General features: G+C 38.2%; 1 non-coding gene across 1 annotated transcript; it reads left to right on the forward strand.

Annotated features, from left to right (window-relative positions):
* Positions 1-507: 507 nt before the first annotated feature.
* Positions 508-616, forward strand: LOC119472491. Its single transcript, XR_005201647.1, has one exon. It is a non-coding gene; the product is annotated as a U6 spliceosomal RNA (small nuclear RNA).
* The last annotated feature ends 11,406 nt before the right edge of the window (positions 617-12,022 follow it).

The raw sequence follows: 12,022 nt of genomic DNA on the forward strand, positions 1-12,022 counted from the left end.
TGAATTCTACCCAATATATATATTTTTAATTAACACCAACGCCTCTCAAACTCTTCCAAAACGGTAAAGAGGGAGGAGCACGTCCAAACTCATTCTGTGAGGCCAGACACACCCTAACAGTAAAGCCAGACAAAGACATTATAGATAAGAAAACTTGCCACTGGCTGATAACAAAACCCTGCCTCCCACAGTGACAGTGGAGACCACATGCAAAGTGTAGACTTTCCCCTATATATGCAAAAATGAAACACCCCTTTCTTTTTGCTGGAGAGGTTTTAGAAGAGTCTAATGAAGAGTCATGATGTTCACCACTGACCAGCAGCAATGAAATCACTCCCATTGCAGTATCAGTGGAGACCACATGGGAAGCTGACCTCCCACCACTGCCCATCAGTAGTGAAGAGTTTCCTCCTTGGATGTCATCAGAAGCCAAGTAAGGTATCAGTATTTCACCTCCAACTGGCAGAAATGATATGGCACAAAAGCAGCTTAAATAAGGTCCATATTGTATTTTCGCTTCAACAGCACAAATATTAAAATTGGAATAATACAGAGAAGATTACTATGGCCACTGCATGAGGATGACATGCAAATTCATGAAGCATGCCATAAAAAAAAAAATCAAGATCTCAAAACATAATATTTTAATGTCCCAGTTTCAATAAAAAAATTATTCGTCATACCAAGAACCAAAAAGATCTCAAAGTAAATGAAAAAAGACAATCGATAGATGCAACTACCACTGACAGAGATGTTGAAATTTACTGGGAAAAAACTTTAAAGGAGCCATAATTTTTTAAATTCTCTAATGGGCAATATAAACATGTTTGAAATAAATGAAAAAATAGTAAATTTCAACAAAGAGATACAAAGTTTCAAGAAAGAAATAGAAGACATAAAGGAGAATCAAATGGAAATTATAGAACTAAAACATACAACAGTCAGTATTAAAAAGCTCAGTGAAGAGGCTAACTGTAAGAATGGACAGGAAAGAGGAAAGAATCAGTTATCTGGAAGGCAAAACATTAGACATTTCCTAAATAACAATAGAGAAAATAGATTGAAAAAAATGCACAGAGCCTCAAGAACCTGTGAGACTGTAACAGAAGATCTACCATTTGTGTATTTGGAACCCTGGAAGGAAAGGAGAAAGAAAGTGGAGCTAAAGAAGTACTCAAAGAAATAATGAGTGAAAACTTTCCAAAATTGACAAAAGACAAATCTATAGATTCAAGATGGCCAAACATCAAACAAGATAAACCCAAAGAAATCCACATCAAGACACATCACATCATGATCAAACTTCTTAAAACTAAAGACAAAGACAAAGTCTTAAAAACACGATAGAAAAATGACACCTTACCTATAGAATAAAAACAGTTCGAATGACAGTTGATTTGTCATCAAAAACCATAGTGATCAATAAGAAATGGCACGATATTTCAAATGCTGAAAGGGAAGAACTATCAACCCAGAATCCTATATCCCACAAAAATATTCTTCAGGAATGACGGAGAAACCAAGCCATGTTCAGATGAATACAAATTAAAATAATCTGTTGCCAGAAGAATGGTTTTTAAAAGTGTTCTTAAAAGGAAGAAAACTATAAAGAACATGCTAAGCAAAAAATAAACAAAAAACCCTAGAGTTTTCTAATTTATGTTTATTCATTGAAACACATAACACTGTCTGATATGGTTCCAAATGTATGTTGAGGAAATATTTTAAACAATTCTAAGTGGAGAAGGTTAAAGGAATGTAAAAGGAGATATGATTTCTATATTTCACTCAAGCTGGTAAAATGACAACACCAGTCACTTGTAAAGTTTATGTATATGTAATATAATATCTAGAAAAAAAACACTTAAAAACAAATAATACACACACGCACATATATATACATACATATATATGCAAATGACCAATCTTTGGTGCTAATAGTATGTAAATGTAGATTCTTCAGTAAAGAAATGTACCACTGTGGTGTAGATAGTGGGGGAATTTGTAAGGTATGGGGTTGAGGGATACACTGGAGCTCTCTGTACGTTCTGCTCAATTCTTCAGTGACTCTAAAACTGCTCTAAAAATAAAGTCTACTTACATACATATATATATGTATATATGTGAATTATTAAATTATCCAATTATATATATAAAATTGCATCAAATATAAATGGTCTAAATACACTCCCCAAAAAAACCCAGCATGTAGGTTTTAAAATACAACCCAACTACATGGTGCCCATAAGAAATAAGAATGATATAGGTAAATAGGATGGGGAAAAAAAAGATGTATCATGGAAGCATTAATCAAAGAAATGCAAGATTGGTTATATTGATATGAGATAAAGTAGACTTCAGAGCCAAAAATATGACCAGAGACAGACAGGGACATTATAGAAAGACAAAAAAAAAAAAAGTAGTCCACCAAAAAGACATAGTAATCCTAAGTAAGTGTGCACCAAACAACAGAGCTACAAAACATGTGAAGCAAAAACACATAGAACTGAAAGGAGAAATAGGCAAATATACAATTATGTTAAAGTCTTCACTCTCCTCTCAACAGTTGACAGAACAGCTAGACAGAAAATATAAAGACTACAGAAGAACATAATATCTCATTAATCAACAGAATCTATCCAATATTTTTAGGGCATTTTTCCCAACAGCAAAAGGATACATATTATTTTCAAGCACTCAGAAAATACATACCAAGAAAGACCATATGTCTAGGATCATAAAACAAACCTAAAAATTTTGAAGTATTAGAATCATACAAAGTGAGTTCAGTGACCACAATGGAATCAAACTGAAAGTTAATAACAGAATACTAAGAGGAAAATATTCAGCCAAGCACAGTGGCTCATGCCTATAATCCCAGCACTTTGGGAGGCCAAGGTGGGCAGATCACTAGAGGTCAGGAGTTTGAGACCAACCTGGCCAACATGGTGAAACTCTGTCTCTACAAAAATTCAAAAATTAGCTGAGCATGGTGGTGCACGCCTGTAATCCCAGCTACTTGGGAGGCTGAGGCAGGAGAATTGCTTGAACCCAGGAGGCAGAGTTTCCAGCAAGTCGAGATTGCACCACTGCACTCCAGCCTGAACAACAGAGCAAGACTCCATCTCAAAAAAAAAAGAAAATATCCAAATACTTGGGAACTGAATAGCACACTTATAAATAATCTTTCAGTAAAGAGGAAGGCTCAAAAGAAATTGAAAATATATTGAATTGACAAAAACACAACTAAAACAATACTGAGAGAGGGATTTATAGCACTAAACATATACATTAAAGGTGGGGAAAAGCCTCAGATAAATAATCCAAACTCTTACCTCAAGAAGCTAGGGGAAGAAAAAATAGCAAGACAGAAGCAAGGAAATAACAAAAATATGAGTCAAAACCAATGACATTGAAAACAGAAAAACAATTAGACCAGGCATGGTGGCTAATGCCTGTAATCCCAACACTTGGGGAGCCAAGGCAGGAAGATTGCTTGAGCCCAGGAGTTCAGGACCAGCCTGGGCAACATAGCAACTACAAAAAAATCAGAAAAGGTTGGGCATAGTGGCTCATGCCTGTAATCCCAGCACCTTGGGGACCAAGGTGGGTAGATAACCTGAGGTCAGGAGTTTGAGACCAGCTTGGCCAACATGGTGAAACCCCAGCTCTACTAAATATACCAAATTACCTGGGCATGGTGGCGTGTGCCTGTAATCCCAGCTACTCAGGAGAATTGCTTGAACCCGGGAGGTGGAAACTGCAGTGAGCGAGATCACACCACTGCACTCCAACCTGGGCAACAGTAAGAGACTTTGTCTAAAAAAAAAAAAAAAAAAAAAAAATTAGCCATTGTCTCAGCTATACAGGAGGCTGAGGCAGGAGGATTGCTCAAGCTCAGGAGATTGAGGCTGCAGTGAGCTGTGTTTGTATCACTGCACTCCAGTCTATCTGTCAGAGCGAGACCCTGTCTCAAAAAAAAAAGAAAGGAAGGAAGAAAAGAAAGGGAAAAACTGACAAATCTGTAGCAAGACTGACCAAAGGAAAAAAATATTGCAACAAAGGACTAGTGCTAGAATATGTAAAGAACTCTCAAAACTTAAAAGTAAAAAAACAAAACAATCCAATTAGAATATGAGCTAAAGACATTTCACAGAAGATACACAGACAGCATAAAAGCCCATGAAAAGATGGTCAATCTTCTTAGCCATTAGGAAAATGCAAATTAAAATCACAGTTAGATAATCATTACGTATGTCTCAGTGTGGCCAAAACTAAAACTAGTGACAACACTAAATGCTGGGAAGAAGCGGAAAAACTGGATCACTCAAATGTTGTTAACAGGAATGTTACAGCCACACTAAAAACTAGGAAACATTAGCCTGGTGTGGTGTCACATGCCTGTAATCCCAGCTACTCGGGAGGCTGAGGCAGGAGAATCTCTTGAACCTGGAAGGCAGAGGTTGCATGCAGTAAGCCGAGATGGCACCACTGCACTCCAGCCTGGGCAACAGAGCAAGACTCCGTCTAAGAAAAAAAGAACTTATTTTCACAGAAAAATGTATATCAAGTTTAATTTTCAAATATGTAGTTTACTTCTCAAGGGTTACACAGATGTGTCCAGACAGACACAGAACCAGAACTCTGCCCTGCCCTCTATCTGTCAGTAAGTATCTATCCATCACGTCTGGAATGTTGTTAAAATTTTGTCTTCATCTGACGGATAATGGTTGCTCCAAGTTCTGTGCTGAAAAGGTTTCTAAGGCCTTGGGATTCTAAGATTAGCAGGAACAACTTTCACAATTGATTAGAGGTGTCTGTTAGGAATGTAACCAGCAAGAAATGCAATAGACAAGCTTAATATTTGCCAATCCTAAATTGAAATATGCTGCCTCTCCAATCATAGAATATTCAAACCAAAAGAAATACTAGCAATTACCAAGTACACAGCCCCTTTATTACGCTGATGAGGAAAATCAAAGTAAAATAAGAGAGATCCAGACCCCAAGTTTACTATCTCACTTCATTTTACCAAGTCCATCCTTGCTTTTAGAGGTAATTGACTAGAAAGATATTTCAAGTCAGTGAGGTTTTTTTTTTTTTCTGAAAGGATTTTACTTGTTCAGTTATTTTTCACAAACAGCTTCTTGATGCTAGAGGTTTCCTAGAAAAATGGGAGATGATCATTCTAGAAGGGAAAATGTCCAACTTCAAAATTTGGAGCAGAAACTCACACACATCATCTTGAAAGTCAAGCTAACATTTTCTAAGGATATCTTGTCTTATTTTAAGAAATACATGTGTTCTCCTCTCATATGGCAAAAAGTGGTAGAGAGACATAATATGGGGTGTTAGGACACCCAACCCCCACTTCCTTGTGGGGACCCCTAATACCCCACTTCCCTTTGCCTATGCAAATCATTACCCCATTGTGTTAGGAATTCCCAGAAGTCTTTTCAGGCTTCCAAAACTAACAGGTTCCATTTTTCCCTGTTAGTTCGTTCGTCTTGTTAATATCAAAGAGATCCCTAAGAATGAATAAATGGAGTAAAATTAAAATTTCCAGGGGTAATCACACTCCTGAGAGTTTCTCCTATGCATGTTGAAATAAGTTTTGTGTGCCTTTTTCTCCTATTAAAAAAAATTTCAAGTCTGGATACGCTTACGTTTTTAAAAGAGGGAAAGAAGCCAGCTTCTTAAATCCTTCACTCCTAAGAACAAGCTGTGCTCAGAGATGTGAATTCATTATTGGCTACTTTGGCTCTGTATGCCTTGAGACCTTACTGTCTGAAGCCTTGCCGCAACCTCCCTGAATAACCACATATCGATGGTTAATGAATATATAAAGATTTGAGGATCAGACTGGTGTGAGCAGGCCTGACACTTGATCTTTTGAGTGAAACTTGTGATAACAGCTCACAGAGCCCCCTCTGAAAGCTCTCCATGGCCTTGTCTGCTGCCAGCCTCCTGACTTATCAGCAGGCACCAAAAGCTTCAAATTACAGCAGCTAATTGGATGAAAACGGAAATGCATCCTTCTAATGGAGTGAGAGATTAATGCCCTGATCTTCTCCCTTCACTTGCTGAGGGAAAACAAAAACACAGATGAAGGCTGTGATGCAGAAAAGCAAACTAGCTCCCTTCAGAGCCACAGAGTAGATGTTCCAGCTAAGATCTAAGGTGACTAGAGACACACATCAAAAGGACAGAAAACATCCCAAGATGGCAATTTCCAAATTATCTAAGAGGCAACTTGCCGAATCCCTTGCTCAGTAAAAGCAGTCAGAGTTACCTTTGTACATGGATAAGTCACTTGTGCCTAGAAGTAATTTCATTTATGACCTGATTTTATGACATTTTTATAACTGTGATACCCTATATGGGTCCCAGGAATAAATAGAGCTGAATAATAAGAGAAATCAAAATAAAGATTGACTGTGAAATTGTCTAATGCAACTGAGACGGTGATATAGCCAACCAGGCATATCTTTATGAGCATTCTGATGCTCCAGTAGATTTCTTATGGACTAAAATAGTTTGCATTAAAAACACATTTGCAGTTGATTCAGGAGAGAGACTTGGGTGACATCAACCTATTTTATCTCAAGAATTGCATTTAAAAATGTATACAGAGTAATTTCTTCTTGTTATTAAATTATCCTGAAAAAAGAGCAATGCTACTATAGGGTGATTCAGACGCTAAAATTCAAAGGAGCTTGAGTGTGAGAAAAATTGAATTTACGCCATTTAAAAGACAGATCTGACATTAAGGCCCTGGGTGATGTTCTTCTGACAATTAATCACCACATGTGGTATATTTTAATTTTTTTTTTTTTTTGAGTCAGAGTCTCACTCTGTCAACCCAGGCTGGAGTATAATAGCACAATCTTGGCTCACTGTTACCTCTGCCTCCTGGATTCAAGTGATTCTCCTGCCTCAGCCTCCCACGAAGCAGGGATTACAGGCTCCTGCCACCACGCCCAGCTAATTTTTGTATTTTCAGGAGAGACGGGGTTTCACCATGTTGCCCAGGCTGGTTTTGAACTTCTGACCTCAAGTGATCCACCTGCCTTGGCTTTATCAAAGTGTTGGGATTAAAAGCTGTTTTAATATGCTGTTATACTCCATTTACGAGGCATGAAATGTGTGAGTGCTTTAAGGAGGTACCATCAGGATGGCAGGAGGAACAATGGGGCAAGGAAGGAGGGAAAAAGACCGTAAGGCTACTACAGAAATTGGTATTTATTACATTTTTAAATTATAGCCCATCATTCAGTACAGTGGAAAGAAAAACAAAACTCTGTGAGAGGCACTCAAACTGCCTAATTGTGAGCTAAATTTCCTTAGAACTTAAACCTAACTGCTTTGGATAAACTTCTAGATCAACAGATGTCCATCCTCTTCTATTATCTGAGGGTTTGCTTTACACTGTCAGTCAACAAATCCTTCTCTATTAAGCGCCAATTAAAAGTCGAGCTTTAGATTACACACTTCAGGAATGACCAATGTGGAATAAATATAATATCCTATAACATGAAAAATATACCAGGCCTATAACTAACCATTGCTGCCTCTCCATTTTATTTTGTCAGCAAAAGGACCACTAATCGTATCCTTTGGAATAACTGTCTTTTCAGAGCATATTGCAGAATGATCATAAACTTTGCTCTCAATCTGGACAGTACCCCTTGTTTGCTGCAGACATTTGGATGTTACTCAATATTCCACATCTGTTTTTCAATCTGCAGAAATCAAAGAGTTATAATATTTCCATTTTACAAAGTTGTTTTGAGGCTCAAGTCACATCAGGGCCATATGTAAAAATGTTTGGAACATATATTGAACTATAGAGAATGCAAAGAAAGACATGAGCCCCCAGGATATAATAATCTAGTAGGTGACATACAATTTGGGATTACTCTAAGGCATCATATGAACAAACATAATATAAATATAGAGAACAGAGACAGCCCGTGTAAATGTTACAGTTATTCAAAGCAAGCAAAGAGTCATCATGAGGTAGGTTAGTCAGAGAAAAAACTTCTACAAGGTTTTAGTCCCTGAAGGAAGTATAATTTCTCCATAAAGTCAAAAATTACAATACACTATTGACATTTGTTAGGCATATGGATCTCCAAAGGCCCTTTCGAATGCTTTATCCAACTCTCTGACTTAGCAATACAGCCTGCTCTTCAAAATACATCCAGGTGTTCCTTCTCCTGTGCCTGTTACCATCTGCACAAAAACAAGAGAACTGCTCTAGGTTCTTACAATCCCTAAAAAAAAACAAGCATCTCCACCTTGGTCCCTGCAATCAACACTCTGAACTGACACTTAGCTTCCTTTTTTGGAAGTGCTAATAAAAAAAAAAAGCCTACACTGGTTGTATTTTCTCTGATCATTTGTTTTCTTCCCTTTTAAAGTACCATAAGTTCTGCAAATACTGTTTGTACCTATATATTATGTCTACATGTCCCCCACCAGCAGTAAGACTTGACAAATTATCTAAATTAATTATCCAGACTTGGCTTTAGTTTCTATTTTAAAACACGATGCATTGAATTTGAGGCACTGGCACGTGAAAATATGACTCATGCTTGTCCCTAATTTTAAATGAGAAAATGTTTTAAATTCAGACCTATTCGAGCACATTTTATTTACTCAGGGGCAGGTTTTTAATTAAGGCAAAACATGCTACTTAACATAAACCATTAACTGGTAATAGATATATAGGCAGAATTCAAATTCATAAATTCATTCATTGATGGATTCTGCCAGGCACTGAGCTAGCTAGGCATTAGGGATGTATAGAGAAAAAGATACCACCTGACCTTCAAGAAACTCAGTCTACAGGAGACAAACATGTAAACAGATTCTAAAACTTACAATGTAATAAATTCTTTTATAGACAGTACAGGATTGATTTTTCCTTTGCCTCCTGATGCCAGGTGCACACCAGATTAACATATGAGAAGACAATAAATGACAGATGATATTTTAACAAGACAATGTTGTGGCCGGGCATGGTGGCTCACACCTGTAATCCCAGCACTTTGGGAGGCCAAGGTGAACAGATCACTTGAGGTCAGAGGTTTGGGACCAACCTGGCCAGCATGGTGAAACCTGATCTCTACTCAAAATGCAAAAATTAGCTGGGCGTGGTGGTGGGCACCTGCAATCCCAGCTACTCAGGAGGCTGAGGCAGAATTGAACCCTAGAGGCACAGGTTGCAGTAAGCCGAGATTACATCACTACATTTGCCCTTCAACCTGGGCAACAGAGTGAGACTCCGCCCCAGGGGAAGAAAAAAAAGACAATCTACAGAAAATCCCTATGATATTGCAGATGAATGCTACATAGTCCAGAACATTGGAGACAAGGAACATACTGTCTCAGAACCAGTGAAAGAAACTGGAGAAAGAAAAGCTAATAAAATGTGGCAGAAGAGTCACTCCCCAAGTTCCGACTCCTCATTAAATCTCATTAAGAGCCAGAACGTAGAAGTTAAACCAAAAAAGTCAGTGTTGGGTGTGTCCTTTCTTGTTCCTTGTAGGTGTGTGGATGTGGATACATATAAGTGTGTATGTGTGAGCTAACCAGAAAACTGTTAAGACCATATGGGGGATGGGTTATACCACTTCCTCCTTTTCCACCTCGGAGTATAACCTGGTAATTACACAGGAAAAATACAAATATGTAATGAAAGAAAAGAAGAAGAGTAATAGCCTTTGAGGATGTTAGGTCAGGTTTTACTGAGAAAATAATTTGAAGTGAGTCCTGAAGAATAAATAGGAATCATTTATATCATGATATTCCTGGCAGAGGAAAGAAAACAGCGTCTACAAAGATCTAAAGGTATGAAGAGAGCAGGGAGTGTTCAGGGAACAGGCAATTCGTTTGGTGCAGCCAAAGCACAGGGGCGCATGAATGGAGAGAAGGAGGTGAGCCTACAAGTCAGACAAGGGCTACATCAGAAAGTCTTTATCCTTAAAGTGACGAGTGGCTCTTATTGAGCTAGAGAGTGTTTCATTTATGTGAGAAAGAGAAAAACCCTAAAATAAGCAGCACATAAAGTTAACCCCACATAAATTCACTGGAAAAAGACTATGTGAAGTTCATCTGAGCTGAGAGCCAGAGGATGTGGACTTGACCTGGGAGGAGATCCATGGAGCCTAATGCATTGGGTGTCCACCTAGAGAAACCTCATGGAAAGGAGTAGTTTAGTGTCAAGAGTCTACCCTCTGTATTGGCCACCAGGGCCAGATAGCTGTAGGAGTCGAGCCACTGGCCACAGACATTTGTCCCCATTCATGAATGTAGCCCTTTTCCTGGGCAAGTAGCCAGGCCAGGTGGTCTTCCTCTTGCTTTTTCACAAGGGCCTTTTTTTTTTTTTAAATTTCAAAAGTTTTGGGGGAATAGATGGTTTTCTGTTGCATAGGTAAGTTCTTTAGTAAATATTTCTGAGATTTTGGTGCACCCATCACCTGACCAGTGTACACTGAAACTGATGTGTATTCTTTTATCCTTCACACCCCTCCTACCCTTCCCCCTGAGTCCCCAAAGTCCATTGTATCATTCCTATACCCTTGCATCCTCATAGCTTAGCTCTCACTTACAAGTGAGAACATACGATGTTTGCTTTTCCATTCCTGAGTTACTTCACTTAGGATAGTGGTCTCCAACTCCATTCAAGTTGCTGCAAATGCCATTATTTGGTTCCTTTTTATGGCTGAGTAGTATTCCATGGTATACATATACACCACATTTTCTTTATCCACTCATTGGTCAATAGGCATTTAGGCTAGTTACATATTTTTGCAATTGTGAATTGTGCTGCTATAAACATGCGTATGCAAGTATCTTTTTCATAAAATGACTCCTTTTGTTTTGGCTAGATACCCATTAGTGGGGTTGCTGGATCAAATGGTAGTTCTACTTTTAGTTCTTTAAGGAATCTCCATATTGTTCTCCATAGTAGTTGTGCTAGTTTACATTCCCATCAGCAGGATAAACATGCTCCTTTTCACTACATCCACGCCACCACCGAATTTTTTTAATTTTTAAATTATGGACATTTTTACAGGAGTAAGGTGGTATCTCATTGTAGTTAAATTTGCATTTTCCTGATATTTAATGATGTTGAGCATGTTTTCATGTTTCTTGGCCATTTGTATATCTTTGTTTGAGAATTGTCTATTCATGTTTTTTGCCCTTTTTGGTGGGTTTGTTTTTTCTTTGCTGACTTGTATGAGTTCCTTGTAGAGTCTGGATATTAGTCCTTTGTCAGATGCATAGTTTGCAAATATTTTCTACTACTGTGTGGGTTGTCTGTTTCCTCTGCTGATTATTTCCTTTGCTGTGCAGAAGCTTTTTATTAACTGCTTCTTGCATTTTGCCTGTGAGATTCATCTTATAAGTGAGATTCATCTTAGCTGAGGGTATGTTGAGCCCCATCTGAAATGACCACATCCTTTCCCAAGGCCCCGTCTTCTCCCTGAAACAGAGGGTGGGGTCCTCGACAACCTAAGGGACAAGGCTGAGTGGATGTGAAAATCCACAGCCAGCTCCTGAACTTAGTAAGACTAGATTGTGGTTAGTTAGACCCTGCACAAAAATTGTAGCACAAGAAAGAGACAGATGTGAATATATTAAGGAAGTGGACTATTGAGTGGGATTGATTGACATGGGAAAAGGGAGCAAGGAAGAAATACAGGATGAGTCTCAGACATACAATTTTGATGACAGAAAAAGATTCTGATTTCCACTGTTTCAAGGTAAAGGGGCTTACATACATCTAAGTCAAGTTTCCCAGTGGGAAACTGAACATACATATTCAGATCAAGATTAGAAGCATCGTTTTGAAGAGACAAAAAATATTTGGTTACAGCAAGCAGATCAGTGATTACCTAGGGCCAGAAACAGGGGAGTACTGACTGCAAAAAGAAACTAAGGGACTTATTGGGGTGGATGAATGTTCCAAATGTTGACTGTGGTGGTACAAACACATCTATATACATTTGAA

This window comes from Cebus imitator, unplaced genomic scaffold, assembly GCF_001604975.1.
Source record: "Cebus imitator isolate Cc_AM_T3 unplaced genomic scaffold, Cebus_imitator-1.0 Scaffold5, whole genome shotgun sequence".
Classification (NCBI taxonomy): domain Eukaryota; kingdom Metazoa; phylum Chordata; class Mammalia; order Primates; family Cebidae; genus Cebus; species Cebus imitator.